Consider the following 18,318-nt stretch of genomic DNA (forward strand, 5'->3'; position numbering starts at 1 on the left):
GCAAATTTCTCAGTCCTAGACATGATGTAAGAGCAAGATTGAGGTGGAAGTGTAAGATCTTGTACTGCGCAGGCTATCTGCTATTCGGATGGAAACAGGACTTCATTCTCTGGGTTTATCAATGGGTCACTGTTAATGAGTACTCTCAGTTCACTTAAACTCTAAGATCTTTCTGAGTACAGGAATTGCTCTTAAAACTTTGAAATAGTCTGCTTCCTTTTTAAAATACCAGAAAGAGAAAAGTTTTACTGCTTTGATTCTTCAGTGAATCTTGTGGTTATGGTAGGCTGTCAGTAGAGAGGGTACATGCAATAACAAGTGCCAAGCACTAAGGTCATCGGAAGCCTAGGCTTAAGGCTTGAGAAGGCTCTAAGAGAGCCAGGTCTGTTCACAGGAAATGAAGATCTTTTTTTCTATACTTGTTTTGACTAAAAGAATAAAATCCAAACTTATATAAAATGCTTGTTCTTCATCAGGATGTGTAGGAGAAGTGAAGACAGACCTGGCGCAGGCAACTTTGTAAACATTAAGAGTCAAATATCCAGACATTAACTAGATCCAGGAAAGTAATAAATATTTTTCTACTTCAAGACTGAACCCTGGCTGTTTCTGTTAGCCAGGTTGATACTGTTGACTCATTGCAAAACAGAATAGAGCATTAGTAATGAGGAGCTGAGATGGCCTGGTTACTAGCAAAGACCACTGGACTCCCACTGTGCCACCTACGATCTTCCTTATTTCTGTGCTTTGATGACTTTATAAAGAAAGGCTGAGGGATCTGTGCTTGTACAGCTTGCAGAAGATGTCAGGGAGGCCTCGTTGTGGCCTGGAAGTACTTACAGGAAGCTTGTAAACAGGAGTGAGACTGACTTTTTATGTGGTCTGATGGTGATAGGACAAGGGAGAATGGTTTTAAACTAAAAGAGGAGAGATTTAATTGAGATGTTAGGAGGAAATTCTTTACTCAGAGAGTGCTGAGGCCCCGGCACAGCTGCCCAGAGCTGTGGGATCCCCATCCCTGGAGGTGCTCAAGGCCAGGTTGGATGGGCCCTGGGCAGCCTGAGCTGGTGGATGGCAACCAGCCCATGGCAGGGGGTTGGAGCTGGGTGATCTTTGGGATCCCATCCAACCCAACCAATTCTGTGATCTTTGAAACAATATTCACTAATGTCTTCACAGGCTGAAAGTTGTAATATGTTCTGGCATTTACCAGAATTAACCTCGCCTTTCTAAGGCTTCTATTTCTTTCACTTCCTCTTTATTTGTATCTAGCTTCAAGAATGGTAAGAGGAAATCAGAAAACCTAACTATCATCATTCTTAATCCTGGTGAGAAAATTCATGTTTGACCCCATAAACTGATCTGATCGCTTCAGAAACGTAGTCTGCCTAATGGACCAGGTTTTTAAATATATTTATATATATAAAGGCATAAATAAACTATAAGGTATGTATGAACTGCTTCTCCTCTGCTGACTTTCCTCAGCTGTGTCACTGTCTTAAAATATGCTCTGTTCTTACAGTCTAATATCTCTTGTGTTTCTTTTCCTTTGTATCTTCTGAACAGGAGGAGAAAATGGTCTGGTCTCCTACAAATCCATGTAAGTACTTGTAAAACTAAGGGAGGATGAACAACTGGAATGAAGATTTTAGACATAGATGAGTTGTTTAAGCAATTTGTTGTTCATCTTTGGTAATTAACATTTAGCAGCTGGGGATACTGCTAGCACTGCTAGTCACACACTTCTAAGAGACATCATCAGCCCCAAAAGTACCTATAGGAAAACAATTTGAGCCCATAGAGATAGAGGTTTCCTACTGAGAATGTGTTTCCAGTACACTGTATGAATTCTTGAAGCAGAAATCAATGAGCTTGTATCTGGAATTGGAGAAATAACAGCGTGGTGTTTTGTGTTGTCATAGGAAGCTGTCTTGGTCTACTTTGACCAGACCCTTTGCTCTGCTCACCTACACTTACAGCTTCCCACACCTGCAACAGGACGGAGCAGTGCCCCTATCACTGACACAGGTGTTTCTAGAAACACAGAGCAGTGCTCTGTAAAATTGGTCATGTTTCAAAATACATTAACACCTGCAGGTTAGTGAACCCTCACCTCTTTCTTACCAGGTTCTGCTCAGATACTCACGCTTTTCAACGCTTCTGAAAAAATACCTGGCTACACTTTTCTCTTGGTTCCCTTTCCTTCCCCAGGGTAGACCACAGTACTTTAATGGAGCTGAAGTAGCTGTGCTTTGGGCATAAAACTGTGGGAAATGCTGTGTTTGCTAATGGGATTTGACATGACCTCTTCTGGTCTGGGTGAGATGGCAGAGAGAATGAAGTTTAATATTGAAGTAGCACAGATATAGAGAAGATGCCACTGTAGGTCATTTTGTCCTACGCTTTCGTTCAGGCAGGGCCGAATACAACAGATCTCTATTCTTGAAAGGCTGTTTGACATTTCTGTCTTCTGCAGTGGTTTGTACTCACTTGCTGATGCAACAGCCTTTGCTCAGTTTGAAAGGTAAGGAAAGAATAGATAGATGTCCTTGATATGCATCATAGCAATAACTTCCTCTGACTGGTGTAGGTCAGTACATCAGCGTTCAGAGCTGAGTCCTGTAGATGAGTAGCAGTTAAAATTCATACAGCTTTTAATATGCCCTGGGGTGGCTAGATTTTAATTACGCTAACGCCTGCCCCTTCTCTTTGATGTGCACTGGTTAATTCTTTTGATGCACTCTCACCTGTGCCGGTGATATTGTGCACTTGACAGGAACAGATCAGTGTATACCAACCCGCTTCCCAAGGCAGGGAGTCAGGCGTGCACTCAGCTGTTTCCTTTTTGTTGTGGTTATTGTTTTAAATGTCATTAGTGAAGCATGAAAATATTCTTTTTCTGAGGGGTTTTGATGAATTTGTCGTGGTCTAGAGCACAGCAAGATGATTTTCCTCTGCTCTGCTACCATGTATGAGTGGTACTTGGGTATTTCCCCTTTTGCCCTGGAAACCATCTGACAGTTTCTCTCTGGGCACTGGCAGCATCTGGTAGTCTGTGGGCATATTTATCTTCGTCTGATGCCCCTTTCACCCTGCCTTTCCTTTGGCTTGTGCTGTATTTTGCTTTTCCATAATAGAATTTGCCATTCTGTGTTCTTCTCAGGTCTGTTGTCGCTGTTGCTGTTTGACAGTGTAAAATAGTCAGAAGGTTCTGCAGAAAAGCCTGTCAGATGGGTTAAGCTAACGACCCCCTTAGTTATGATTCCTAGTGATCTTCAGTTGATTTGGCAGTAGAAGTAATTTAAGAAGTGAACTGCTTATTAAAATGACCACTGCTGCATATATCTGTACTCAGTAATTGATACAGATTAGCCAGGAGTTACTGTCGCTTTTGCTAATGGATTAATCCTGGAAAGCTGAATGCTTTTTTTTTTTTCTCGGGAGCAGCTCTGAACTAAAGTCTGTAGTCGCTGCAGGCTTCTGTGTCTGTCCTGTGCAGTGTCTCCTTATTCAGACTCCTTAAAGGATCAATGCATTCAAAATCTCTTCTGAAAGAGACACGAGCCGCGCAGTTATAATGGTACATTTCAGCCGAAAATGCCCTCGGAGCGCAGGCATGAAAACAACCTCCCAGTTATAAGCACAGAACAGCTGTGAGGTTTAGAATGAATGGGGATTTAATTTCATTTTATTCTATATTGCATGTGGAAGCATGCCAGGGCAAGCACGCTGTGCATGCACTGTCGAGGGGCTTGCAGCAGTAGTTCTGTATGTAAGGCAGCAGCCTCGAGTTATTTCACCAATTCAGTTTAGGTGTGGATGTTCTTGGGAATGCACGCGTTTACCAGCAGAGGGCATGCAGGCTTCATTCAGTGGGGACGTGCTAATTAATAAATCTCAGATGCAGGTGGGTGTGTACCTGCATCTACAGCATTCCCAGACAAAGCGCTCATTCGACTGTGCCAAAATTGCCCACTGTGGCCATCGTGTGTTATCTGAAACAGGCAGGAAGTGAGGAGGCATGAAGCACATGTTGGGAATTACATAATCTGTCATCAAACCACGGTCATGTTTCGTGTTCGTGCTTAGTCAGACCGTGGCAGTGATTAGGGTTGACTAAACGTTACTGTGCCTCTCATTTTTTCCATTGTGAGGCATCTGCGAGCTCTGTTGATCGTTAAAGTCTCCATCTAGGCAGTGACTTGTATTGTGGATCAGGCCCGTAATGAACTAGAGGAAGTCAGGGAGAGGGAGTCAGCAGTTTTTGTAATATATTAGCAGAGGATTACTGGGAAATGTGAACTTAAAAGGAACGCTATCTGCATTTTCGGAACAAAATCAAAGGAACCGTACTGCAGATCTTCTGTTTTATCCTGCCCGATGCACTTGCAGTACATTCATAATCTTCATAAAGGAGAAAATGAATTGGTGAAATAGGCTGTTTTATGATAATATCCCATATGTTATCAGATTCATGCAGGCAGAATCACACTAATGAAGAGAAATTGTGGTTTATGTAGGGCTCGCAGGCCTCACTCAGGCAGATTAACAGTGGCTGGGGTAAGAGGCAGCGCACTGCCTTGGCAGGCTGCCCGTGAGCTAATCAATGCAGATGGAGTCAACAGGACTGCCGGTCTGATTCCCAACAGTTTCATCTCAGAACAGGAATGACTGCATCCATCAGTGCTCCTTGATAAGGCATCCTTTAAGCTCGGGGTAAGAATGAGCCCGTTTGAGGAGGCAGAGGCTGAGCGATACTAAAAGCGATGACTCCACATGCGGTTCAGGGTAGAGGTGGGTGTTTAATTTTAGCTGCTGACCTGATTTCATGCTGAATGACAAGTATCTATAGGAGTCCTCGAGGGCCAATCAGTTGCTATGTTAGTGAAGCTTTTGGAGAAATGCATTTAATTTTATACAAGCGATGCCTTTAAGGAAGCAATTATGATTTTAGCTCTCAGAAGTTGTGGCTGCTTCAGGTCGATTTTGGCTCGTGTGAAGCTGAAATTCCATCATGTTCTACATTGCTGGAACTGAAATCTCACTGTGTATTTAACATGGTACACACCAGCATCCTAAAATGCCCTGATTTTCCTCTGTAGCATTCAGTGTTTTTGGTTTTTTTTTCTATCAATTGAGAAGTGGATTTGGTGCAGAACAAAATAATTGAATCCTTTTGCTATTTGCATGCACGTTCTGAAATAAGGCTTAGGAAAAAAGAAGCAAGTACAGAGCCTGGTCACTGAGGAACTCCTTTACAGAGAGTCCTCCTGTGTGGCTTTGTTCTTGAGGAAAGCATGCCCATGGTGAGCCAGCAGAGGGCTTTCGTTTTGCAAGAGGAAGGCTAGGAAAGGTGTCTCAGGTTGAGTCCCATGTTGTAGAAGATATTCATGAAAATAATACAAGAGTTGGGCCCACACACCACGGGGCAGATGCTTCACTTCTCATAGTGATGAATCCTGGCCACCATGAATGTGAGTCACTGGGATTATTTCCCTTGGCGTTGTGTTTCTAATCAAAAACGAAGGCTGCTTTCAGTCAAGAGCCAAGCGTCAGTGCTATTCAAAGCTGAAATATGAAATAGTGGGGCTTTTCCTGCTGCTAATAACGTGGCAGCAGGCTCAGTTCTGTCCATACCCAATTCTGCCACTGTTGCTGGCTGAAGTAGGCAGGAACTGAATCCATGTTTGGTTTATGCCCATTATTTATTTTTTTTTTTTGATCGATTTAAAGGTTAGTTTGAAGATCACTTTGCATTATCCCCGCTCCGCTTTTGACTTGAGTGAAAAATGGCTGGGCCCAAATGCCATGCTTTGAGGACAAACATTTGTTTGTTTTCTGTGGCTAGCTGCTGACTGGAACCTCATCTGCACGTTTGTATTGGCTTTTTATGTTCCGTTGTCTCGGAATCTGTCCAGTGATTAGTTTGTTGACAAATGGCTTTTCCCTTGAATAAGATACAGTGACTAGATGTTCTGAACGTCCCAGAAGGGCTCTGGCATTTGTCCTTAGGACAGTGAAAAACACCCTGGCATTTTCTGCCTTTGCTGAATCTGCCTTTCATTTGTGTATTGTATGTATGGATTCTTTTAAGAACACAGAAAGAAAAATATTGAAATGTGCTTATTTCCAGTACAAAAAGACAGTTCCAAAAAGCCTTTTGCTCAACATACCTGCAGTGTCTGTGTACTGCTGTTCACCCTTACTTGCTTCTGTAAGCAGCAATGGCTTTTACCACCGTTTGAAGCTGACACAGCAAAAATGGAAAGGTAGATTTGATTCCACTTGCTTTGTTTTGACTGCGTTCCCATCCCTTGCACCTTTGCAAATGGTTTGAGGCTCTGAGGTTGGTGATGTGCAGGGGGAAAAGAGCTTAATGTGACTCTGCCTCCAGCTTGAGCTCGAGTCTGCAGAGCTGGCACCTAAGGGAGAGGAGCAGCCCTCTGTGCTGTTGGTGTGTTAGCAAGTCTTGAAATGGAATCACTGAAATGCACTGATTGAAATACACTGAAATGCGGCGTTCTGTGACGCGAGGATTGGTCCCTCTTCAGAAGGGGAAAGAAGCTCGAAATTATAATACTTTATATAATCTTGTAATCACAGCTCTCATGAAACAAAAGCCTTCCAAGAGCACCCTTTAACAGTTACTGACAGAAAAAGCCTCCTCTAAGTAACGCGCTTGCAGAACCCACCCTTGCTGCTGCAGCTGGGTACAAGGGACAAACCCACCCTTCTCCCCAGTGACACTGATGTGCAGAAATCCACCCTCTACCTTTTTTCTTTTCCTTTTCTTTCTATCCTTTTTTTTTTTTTTTTCCTGAACCAAATTCTTCTTCAGTTTTGCAGCATGTGAGTCAACTTGTAGAAATGACTCACAGGCTCATTCCAGCCTTCTGAATTGGGAACCCAATTAAAATACTACTTGTAATGCACATATTGAAGAGAGCGAAAAGTGTCTGTTCCTGAGTGTCAGGCATTAGCATAGCATATCTGAAGGTCTGTCTTGAGCTAGTCTGGTATTCAGCAGCAGGAAATGTTGTGTTTCATTAAGATATAGGAAAAAAAAGAAACACTACAAGAGTGTAATCAAATGATAAAATCAATTACAAATATAACAGTGCAATTGCTCCCTGGTATTTATCTCCTCTATCTAGCCATGGCACTCTTTGTCAAAGGGTTGGTGTGCCTGATGCAGAAGAGAGGTCGTACCAAGGACCGAAACTTAACCAGATTCTCCTCCCTGGTCTAATGCCATGATGTTATTTGTGCCCACTTTCCAGAATGCTGAGTATAAATGGCAAGGTCTGGAGCCTGGTGCTACCACGTTACCAACCTTCTCTTGCTAAGCAGCAAAACCAGTCTCATGTTTAAGGGAGCTGCTTGCAAGAATGACACCCTTAGCTGTTTATTTAAAGCATTTATTATTGCTTCAGTTCTTATTGAAAAGAATGAAAACTGGTCACAAACTGGGAAACAGCATGCACAGGAAGGGATTTATCTTCAAATGCGATTCCAATAAATGTAGAAATGAAGACAAATCTTTGTCCTAGCAAAGTTCATGCAAACCCAATGTGCATATATTGTTACCATTTATCAGTATGTAAATAACATATATGAATAATTGCCAGTAGGTGGTAGTGTGTGTTTTTCAGATCACTTTGTAAGCGAGTACTGCAAGTGTTTCATGTTGGAGGTGACTTAGAAAGATCCTGTCATCTTTAATGTAAGATCCCCAAACATTATTGCTTTGAATTCAGTCCCTGATCTCACCGATTCAATGGTTCTGTTTCACAAACATCAGCCCATCTCAGAGAGGCGTGTTTTGATTTTCCATTTCAAGTTTGTGGACAGACCTAACTGGAAACACTGTGAGAAGTGCCAATTAGTATAAGCCCTGGGAATTGAAATACATGCGTTTGTTGGGATGACTGCATTGCTCCCTTGTGTTTCATTTTAGGAGGTGAGCTTTTGATAAATAAATACATTGTTTTAATGATTTGGGAATCTAGAATTGTTCTGTCACAGAAGCTGTTTTGAGAATTCCTTGAAGCTCACAGGAAGAGGAGCAACTCAAGTTACTGGGCATCCCCATCTTCTCAATGCCTCGTATGCTTTGTAAAGGCAAGAAGAAAGTGAATTGCTGGGAGACTTGGATGGCTCCTTGCTGTGACAGTAAGCTGTACAAAATTAATGCTGTTTCCCCAGCTCATCGCACAGAAGAGGTGCCCATCCCCCTGTGAGAGCAGCTGCCCAGTGCTCAAGTACATCCCAGGCTGGATATCCATCGTTCCTCAGGTACGGCCCAGACCATCCCTGTGCACGGCTGGCTGCTTAGTGCCTTTGCTGTGCTATTGGGAAGGGACTGAATTTTGTTTGGTGGAAGAAGGGGATGCCAGTGGTAAGAATTCTTTCTGTGGTGCTGCCTGCCAGGAAGTAAGGCAGAGGTCGGGAAAGGCTCTATAAACATTTCTGCAGTCACTCAAAGGCAGTTACTGTTTTGGTTGATTTGTTTTTCCTGGGGTTTATGAGACTGCTCTGCTCTGTGCAGGTGTCTCATTTCTGTGGACCTTCCTTTTCCTTTCTTTTCCTACTTGTTTCCTGCTTCTGCAATTGCTACTTGCACTTGTAGAGCTTTTACTCAGCCCCACGCTCCCCCTGAATGCAATTCAGCTATTTGTGCCAATGCTTTCTGTCGTGAATGTGGTCTGCAGAGTCGGACCTTTTTGCTTCTTCCTTCTCCTTCCAACCTGTCCCTCCCAAGCTTCCTTTCTCATTGTTTTTCCTTTCACTTATGTCTGCCTGTGTTAAAGCGAGCTGGCAGAGAAGGAAGTGGGGGAGGGCTGTTCTGCAAGGGTTTTGGTGGAAACAGCTGCACAACTTACAGTGTCTGGAGCAGATGAGGCTGTAAGGCTGAGAGGTAACTTATAGAGACAAACTCCAGCAGGAGACATCCATGCTACCCTGATGTGCATCCTCACCAGTGTATAAACGTGCCTGTCAGTACACTGATAACAGGAAGTAGATTAGTAAGTGTGGGTGTCATGCTGGGAGACTGAGTTTTGTGAGAAATGTAGGCTACCAAAAGGAAGAATCTCAGGGCTGGAAACTGGTCACATGGAAGGAAAGAAGCCATGAATGCAGTAGAAGCGTTACAAAAGTGACAATGGAGATTTTAATTAAGTGAATGAAATTGGCTTTGCTGGAAGCTTTTCAGTTGTTCTTTCTTTGTACTGAAGCAAATGGTCTGTCTTGGAGCAAAAGTACCTCTGCTGGATGTTGTTCTGGTTACACAGTGTTGTGTGGTGATGGGTCTCAACACTCCTGTGAGCCTCTTATTCAGAATTAAGGAGAAAAGTGGGAGGTAGTTTTATCTAGATGCACACCATATGTAAACCGGATGAATGCAAAGTGTGAACTAGATAGGACGTTATTCCTGTAACAGGACCAACTCATCAGCATTACAGCACTATAAATAATAATAATAATATATATGCTTTCTCAAGTGAGATATGAAATAGAGTTGTAATCATAAAGGTACCTCATTCTGTGCACACTCTGTCCCCTACAGATTCTCTTGAATATTCCTGAACTGCCTCAGTCTTTCTCTAGATAATCCCAGAATGGGGGACTTCTGTCTGAACCCCTCAGTGTTGCTTTCCTGGACTCCGTTCACCCTCTTGATGTCATTCCCATCAGCTTCCACCTTTGCTCTCAGTTGTAGGCAGTGCAAGTTAGAAGTACTGCTGAGGGTTCTTCATCCAAAGTATAATTTTGACTGGGAATTGCTAAAAGGCAGTAAAAGTGGAAGCACAAGGTGCCTTTTTCAGAGTCCCCTCTCAATGATTGTCATTTGAGGAATGAGGATGTTGAATTTTCCATGTTGCACAAGTTACGGCAGCTGTTCCATATTGCTAGATTGGAAATTAAAATGGAGATCTATTCAAATTGTCTGACACTTCCAGCAGGCTTGAAAGCAATGCTTTAAAATATAACAGAGCTCTAATTTGAGTCCTGAAAGGCAGCCGGTAACACTGAAAGCAAACTTCTTACTTTCTCCAAATGGTTTTGAAATACTTTGTGTCTTTTTCTTGCTAAATTCTGCTTTCCACAGCAGCCATGTGATACAACTGAAGTTCAGAGGAGTCCTGTGGATGTCAAAGACCAAACGCTAGGCTAGAACGTTGCAGTAGGTCTGGTCTGTTATGACAGTAAATATTTTCAGGAATGCTTAAGCTCTGCTAACCTTTAAAAAAGAATGGTTCGCGTTTCTATTTTCTGCCCCCATAATCATGTATTGCCTGAATTATCTCAGTAGTTTCTTCATCTAAAGATAAGACTGGATTCATCTGTATCTACAGACAGTAACGCAATCTTGTTTAGGAATTCGGAGAGGCCAGACTTTGCCAGTCTATGAAGCCATGTCTGATTTTTGATTCTAGTGCCACTAGCGCTGACTTCATAAAGGATAGGAAAACTCATCTCCTAAGAAGTGAAATTATGTGAAGATGTAATTCCAGACTGGTGCCTCAGAACTCCAAGCGAAGTTCAGCCAGTTTAATTTGTTGCCCCCAGAAAATATTGTTTAAGACTATTAATATTTGTGTATGGTTATTCTAATTCCAAAGAGCTCACTGTTGACATCTCTCAGCTTTTGCTTTGTTGTCCTGAATATGTCAGTTCATCACTGATACTGAGAATTAATCGCTGTGGTAAATGTAGCATTGTGATCTCTTTGGGAAACTCTTGATGAGGCTTTATGAGGGCACTCCATGAAAAACAGACAGGAGTAGCCTATATTTTACTTTCCAGATGAAATTCACCTGCCCAGAGCACAAATAAACATGACAAACTCCTGCAAGCACAGTTGCAGCTCTGCTGCTATCTGTTCAGTTCTGCTTCCCACACATCCTGTCATGACAAAGATACACTATTCCAAAATGCCATTTTCTTTTTCAGGGTGGCACTGGAAGCGACGAAGGGCTCAATGGGTGCTGGAAAGACCAATGTGTTATTGACTGATCTGTCCTCGGTATGAACTCTGATTAAAGCAAGTATTTCCCAAATTTTGGATGAAAGAGCTTGTATACAAATAAAGGCAGGATGAGTGCTCCTTGGGATGGTGTGACTGCATAAATAAGCAGTTCTTCAGTGCAGCATGTGGTTTTCTCATTTCCAGTAAAACTGAATGAATCACACATGACAGCACCACCGCCACTAACCAGTGTGGCATGGCATCTGAGAAAGATAGCGCTGGAAGGGTGTGAACTGGAGAGCAGATGATGGGCTTTGAAACAACTTGTTTGCTTTGGCAGGATAACTGAAATCTTGATGCTTTCCCACAATCTGCTCTAAGGATGTAGGTTTTTGCTGTGCTGTATCAGATTATTACTCTGGGAATTTGTGTGTCCTGCCTTTGCCAGTGGACAGCCCTCGATGCTTCAGATAAATTCCCAGATTCCCCACAGGGGAATTCCAAAGTTAGATGATGTTTCTTCAAGTGGGGTTTACATTACTGCAGAATTACCGGGGGTAATTCTCTCTCCCATACCAAATCATAAAGGATCCATCTACTCAGTCAGGCAAACAAAGGTCCAAGGCTGCTCAGGTTCAGGCTCACATACCATACATTCTATTTATATGTAAGTACATGCTCTGGTATGAGCCTTAGGTCAAGTGCACTCCAGAGGGATGTCCTAGCCTTGGCCATATCCTAGCCCAGCCCTAAGCTTTGTCACCCCGGAGGTGGGACCAGGCTGGAACTGGGAGCACTGCAGCTGCCAGGAGTGGATCTGGTGGTTTCCCTGCTCTTTGAGCACAAGAGCCATGTGAACCCCAGTCAGGTGAGAACCAGCTCTGTGGCATATGGGCCGTGGCCTTTGACCAGCTCAAGCACTCTCCATGTTGTTGAGGCAGCAGCAGTTCTCCAGTTCTCAGCTAAAGCTGAGCAGACAGCCGTCCTTTGACCTCCATACCAGAGCTCTGTTTCTGACCCTGCTTGGCAGTGCAGCCTCGCAGCAGCAGAACTCCCCATGCCAACAGCTGCTTAACCCTAGCTCTGAGATGACACATCTCAAAAGGTGGGGGCCTAAATTAAAGAGATTAAAAGAAAAACAACCCCCTTCTCTTTATGTCTTTTCTCATGCCTTCAGAATTAGGAATCAAATCTTCTGATGCTAATACAGAAGAAAAACTGAAGCTTCTTGTCCAGGATGTCTGCTTGTGAAAGGCAGGTGGGAAGAGGATGCAAGGAGACTTTTTTCTCCTCCTGACATTCCCAAACCCAGTGCTTCCAAGTACTGTATTGTACAAAGCTAATGATGATGTGCTAGGCATCCAGCAGTATATTTTCATGGGGTTACGTTGTTCCTCCATCAGCAAGGTCTGTACTCAGGGCTCAGTAATAACAGCAGCATAAGCTGCAGTTTCATGTCCTGTGATTGGAGATTGGCTGTGACAGAAATGCCTGTCGTCCTCGCATCTGATGGAGGCAGAAGGGTATGTGAAACAATGGCTCTGCCAGCAGATGTGGTTCTGTAGGGACAGTGGTGTCTGTGGTACGAAAGTTCCCTCCCGAAATACAGATCTGTGGGAACAGTGAGTGTCTGTGTCAGTGACAACTTTGCAGCATCTGCTGGGACAGTAATGTCTGTGATACTTAAGTGTATCTCTGCATCTGCTGGGTCAGTCAGAGAGAGATGTATTGTGTATGTCCAGTCTTAGATGTGAAAATCGCCTTCACTTCCCTTTAATCTGGGGAATCTGTTTGATTCTTTTTCCCACAGTGTGAATAAGAACCATTTGATGCACGAAGAGCTAAAGGTATTTATGAGCCTTTTCCATGTAGGAGAGGCACTGCCACACTGCAGCTGCCAAGAAATACTGCTACATTTTCTCCTACCGTAGTATTAATCATTAATGGTTTTGTCCTCAATGAACAGCCCGAGTATCTTCAATGATGCTCTTGTGAGTGCTAACGCTTTGTGGTTGCAGTGAGAGCATCACGTGAGAAATCTGTTTGTTTAGAGCAGAGATGCACCACAACCACAGCGTTCTCAGACCAGCTTTCAAATGTTCCTACAGACAGTTGTATGCAGATAAAGATTTTTACTTTGGGCCCATGTCTGGTTTAGGCACCAGACTCACGTTAAGCAGGATTGTGCTGGAGATGGTCAGTTTTCCCACAGAAGCCGTTCCATTTGGATGTCAGGGGAATCTCGCTACAACAAAGGCTGATGTGGAGGGTTTTTTCCTCAAACAGAGATAGATGCAAAAGGTTCTGCCTCAAGGTTATCCATTGTACACTATATTGACTGGATGTTTAAACACCGCGCTTCATGCAGAGACAGAAATGAATGATGATCAATGCTTATCAATTAAAATCTAATCCTATCCCCCCTGTATTTGCATGCTGAACTTTGACCTACAAGCAATTCTCTGACAAGAATTAAATCTCCTTTTACCAGAGAGTGCTGGAATTATGGTCAGGGCTGTAATATTCACTCATTTATTATGAGTACTGCATTTGTGCCTAGAGTTTGCTGAGGCATTTTGCATATTTATGGTCTCTTACAAGGGAGTTTATAAACAATTAGCATTAAAGGGCAATTGTGTTATCCTTCTGATAACAGGGCTAAGACTGGCAGGAGGGGAAGTGAAGACTACGTGTTTTATGGCTGTAATTTAAATTAACTATTTCAGAGATTGAAAGTAAATTAAAATATAATTTACTATTTCCTAGATTAAAACTGATGGAGAAAAAACCCTCCGTTATGAGCACTCTCAGATCTATGCATCATCTAGCTCAGTCTAAACACACAGATATAAATCCTTTTTTAAATCTATCTACTACCTAATAGCCCAGGCCCAGCACTGTGATAGGTATGTTATAGATAGGAGATGCCAGCACTGCATCACCCACTGAGCGCCGGCCCAAGGGCCCTGGTAACAAAGAGCTCCAATCCCGCTCAGCGCAGTGCTGCACTGAGAGCTGCGCACAGAGCAGCCGGGAGGCTGGGCCTGCTGCATCATGTGAGAGCGGGGGGAAGGCAGGATGGATTTTCAGATCTGAACTCTGGTCGGCACTATTGCTGAACACCGTTTAACTGGCTGCGCAGTGCGATAACCTTTGTTCTTAACCGAGAGGCAGAATGGAGCACTAAATGAAGGAGGCCACTTAGACTCCAAGTGGAGAGCTTTAAAATGGGCAGCTGTTCTAGCTGGTTACTTCTGATTTATTATAAAGGCATCTGTGGGCGTTGTCAATTGTCTTCCATCAGTCGTGTTAAACAAAACTGCATTCTTATAAGGCAGTTTATCCTCTGCACACAGCCACGCTCTGATCACTGCTGTCAAACACACAGCAAATGCACGCGAAGAAAGCAGAGCGTGTGATGACTGTCACAAAACCCTTTTTCATTTTAATATACCAGAAAGAAGCATGTTAGTAAAGCCATTAGCAACTAGCAGCACCTCACAGCCTCAGTGTTTTTTGAGACCCAACATGACTGTTAAAGGTCTGAGGCTTTCTGGATTGGGCAAAATTCTTTTGATGACTTGTCACAGAAGATCTTTGCTTTATTAAAAGCAAAAACAAACCCTGCAAATTAGTTTTGTAAGAAGGAGAGGTGTAGAGATACAGGGATGGAAGCACCTATGGAGAAAACCATCAGCACCATCTCCCTGTTTGTATTTCTTGATGTGACATTCAGTATCACGAGGGAAAGGGGCAACTCTGCATCTTCCCCACCCCTGAGCTGCTTCCATCCCCTGGATGCGTCACAAAGTCACTCACTATTCCATCACCTTTTTATTTCTTCTAGTTTGTTAACACAGCCACAGTGTATGGAGAGTTCTGCCCATCCCTCAGCACCGAACACCCAAAATGGATGGAACAGATGTTTTCAGCTGCGGTTCAGATTCTGGATGAATTGTTTATAAACATCTCGCCTAGAAGTGTGAAGGGGCTGAGCTGGTATCATCAAAGATGACAAATTCTGCCACGGCGCTCTTAGATTTAATGGCTACTGAATGTAGGTTAATATGGGATTCAATAGGAAATCTGGCTTCTGTATCGTTAAGTATTACAGGAAACGAAGGAACTTGTCAGTCGTCTGCAGATTGCTAATTGCTACTTATTGCAGAGGCAAGAGTTTAATTTGGGTGCGTTATCACGGTAATAGTGTGCACTACCCTGGGGAAAAACAAAAACCTCTACTCCTAATCTGAGTGATAATCTGACCTGTGGGATTTGGGACCTTATTTTGCAAGATTATGGTAAATAAGAACTTCACAGTAAGTGGTGTAACAGTATGCAGTAGTGTCCTGCAGGGTGGGGATGTGGGCTAGAGTATAGTAGCGACTCTCCGGTATGAAAGTGCCTCTTTCCTTGTCCCTTAATTTAGCCATTCCTGAGCTGCACATGATTTATTCTTCGTGAAGATGCATCAAAAATGCAGATCTCGTCTATTCTAAATGAAAATCACATCCTATTATTATTGTTAATGCTTTGTATTTAGAGTAGTGTCTAAAGGCCTGGGATTAATTCGCGACCTCTTCATGCTCGGAGCTGTGCATACACACAGTAAGCTCATTGCCCCAAAGACCTTACACTTTAATTAAATAAAGGTTGGAGGAAGGAAGTTTTATTACCTCTGTCACAAATGGGAAATGATAAAAGAGAGAAACTTAAAGGACTGAGAATTACACTCCTCCTGCAATAAGTCCTGTATTTGCCTGTAATATATCCTCCCTTCCTGCTTTTGTTAACTTGCTGTTAATTGGTAGCTGCTTGGTCTCTCCCCCAGAGATGGACTTGACTATAATTCTGCATATTGTTCAAGGTTGTATGGGATGAAAAGGATTATAGACACAGATACTCTTTAATTTAGATCTGATCAAGTTATTCTGAGGAAATATTTCACATATTCATTCACGTGAGCCTTGTGTGCACTGCTTGTTGCCACCTAAGCATGCTAGTGTGCCTATAGACTGAGTACACATTTTAATGCACAGCAGCATTAAACCATGCTGTTGTTCTTATTCCATATAGTTTGCTCTCAGATATTTTCATAAATGGTTAGAAATAGCCCTCAAGATGTTGGACAATTCCACAGGGTTCCTAGGAGGCTTAAAACACCAGCGCACTCTTAGTCTGCTGGTCTGCTTCTTCCTTACCAGAAAGCTTCTTCTACAGAAGGGGCTAAATGTAATTATAGATATTTTAAATTAGATCTTCCAGCTTAACATTAAAATATAAAGCTAAATCTGTACAGATCTTGCTTGAGAATGACATTTTCTTTGGAGAGGAACATAAATGTGAGGGTAACTTGTTTTCCTTTTGCTCATCAGTCTGAGTGTGGACAATCCGTGTGGGGAGCTGGGATAGAAACTCAGCCACATGTTTAGATGTGAGGGGAAGCGGGGGAGAAGAAAGGAGAACAAAACAAAACAAGGAACGGGTAAAATCTAAGTACATTCCAACCACTCTGCTCATATCTTTGCATTTTGGTGTTTCAGACATCAACAAGAGTAATCCTTTATATTGAAGTGCCTTTGTCTCAAGGGTGGAGTCCCCTCACTTCTGTCCTATCCTGCTCCGTCTGCTAAATGGGTACAGATATTTTCTGTCAGATTCCAGGTTCCCGGAGTTAAAAAGACTCCAGAGTTCTCATTTTTATTTAATAATAAGGAGCATTATCTCTACTGCCGTTGAAGGTTATGTCCATCTGCTTTTTGTTTTAAAAAGATGTTCAGTGCTCAGAAATAGCAACATGTCTCAGGCTCCTTGAGCTTTTCTAATAGATCATTCTTCCTCACAGACACCGTCGCTGCTGGGAGTGTAAGTGTGCAAAGTAAGAAACCTTTAAAGGTTTAAATCCCTGCCAGGCAGGGGGGTTGGAACTACATGATCCTTGAGGACCCTTCCAACCCGGGTCATTCTGTGATTCTGTAAAGCATGAAACTACAGAATTTCCTCAGCTGAGGGGACGACCTCAGCACATGGGAAAGGACACCCCCAGAGTAAATGCCCTTGATGGAAAACAATCCGCTGGGGCTTTGTTACAAAGCATGCAAACATCCTGAGGAAGTGGCAGTCGTTGGCAATAAACACAGCATGTAAACGACTACCTGCATCTCGTTAGCTGTTTGTGGGGCAGCTGCCCGACTTGTAAACTCCCGTCCCCGTCCACCCGGATACTATAAAACAATCGGTGTTTGGTTTCTCTGGGGTTAAGAGTTCTGCCCGTGATAGCTGGCAAGGGCACAGAGAACACGGGCTCTTTAGCGGTGGGTATGTGGAGAAAACCTGGAGGGCTGTATTTTTACGAGGGCAGTGGCCGCAATATCCCTCCAGCAGCACATAGGAAGGCTTTTGTAGCAGGGAACCTGCATTAAGAGCTGCTGTGGGGTGGGGACAGTGGGAGCAAGCATGAGGTGTGGGTGTGTAAGGCCCGGCGGGAGGCAGCGCGCTTTGTCGTCTGGCGCCTGAAGGAACAGCGCTGTAACCCGCCCCGCTGAGGGCCGCAGTGAAGCGGGGCTCGAGGCCTCCACACCCCCCACACGGCGCCGTAGGGAGCCCTGAGGGACGGCCCTGTCCCTTCCCGGCTCCTCGGTTCCCTCAGGCCGATCTCGCTCCGCTGAGGGCGCCGTGCCGGTCCCGCAGTGCGCATGGCAGGGGGGAGGGGAGCGCAGGCGCGATGTAGGCGCTCTGTGGCGGCGGTGTGGCCGGGGCGCTGCCTCCTTCCCGAGCGGTGCAGCGCTCCTTAACGCGGAGACAAAGCGCTGCACCGACACACCCCCCTCCGTAGGAGGAAAAAAAAAAAGGAAGCAGGGCGGGGGGGGGGTTTAAGGATGGAAGATGGAATAAACCGGCCCCATCACCGAGGCAGGCCTGGCATTGTTCAGCGCGACAACAAAGAGCGGAGCGGGCCCGGCGCCGCCCCTCCGCGTTCTCCCTCCTCCTCCATCCCCCCCCGCAGCCCGCGGCCAATGGCAGCGCGCGGTGACGGCGGCGGCGGCGGCGCGGGGCTGACAGCGGCCGGCGCCCGGCGCGCCCCCGCCCTCCGCCCGCTGCCTCCGCCTCTCCCGGGCCGTCTGGCTGCGGCGGTGCCTCAGACAGAGGAGGGGAGAAGGAGGAAAAAACGCTGAGTGAGTGGAGTGGAGCCTGGGAGGGGCTCCTTAAAGAAACGCTGCCATCGCCTGGCATTGTGGCCGGCGAGGAACTCGAAAGGGGGGGAAAGCGATCGGAGCTCCTCTCGCTTATCCGCTGCCCGCCCCCCCCCCACCCCCCCCACCCCACCCCCAGCCCCCTTTTTTCTT

At 44.5% G+C, this 18,318-nt stretch overlaps 1 long non-coding RNA gene across 2 annotated transcripts; it reads left to right on the plus strand.

Moving 5' to 3' along the window:
- The first annotated feature begins 1,065 nt into the window (after positions 1 to 1,065).
- Positions 1,066 to 17,807, plus strand: LOC107318780. Of its 2 annotated transcripts, none has more exons than XR_004308484.1 (3): positions 1,066 to 1,600; positions 8,206 to 8,295; positions 10,957 to 17,807. It is a non-coding gene; the product is annotated as an uncharacterized LOC107318780 (long non-coding RNA). The 2 variants fall into 2 exon arrangements; XR_004308485.1 differs by lacking the exon at positions 1,066 to 1,600 and adding an exon at positions 1,622 to 4,716.
- Positions 17,808 to 18,318: the final 511 nt, after the last annotated feature.

This window comes from Coturnix japonica, chromosome 10, assembly GCF_001577835.2.
Source record: "Coturnix japonica isolate 7356 chromosome 10, Coturnix japonica 2.1, whole genome shotgun sequence".
Lineage (NCBI taxonomy): Eukaryota > Metazoa > Chordata > Aves > Galliformes > Phasianidae > Coturnix > Coturnix japonica.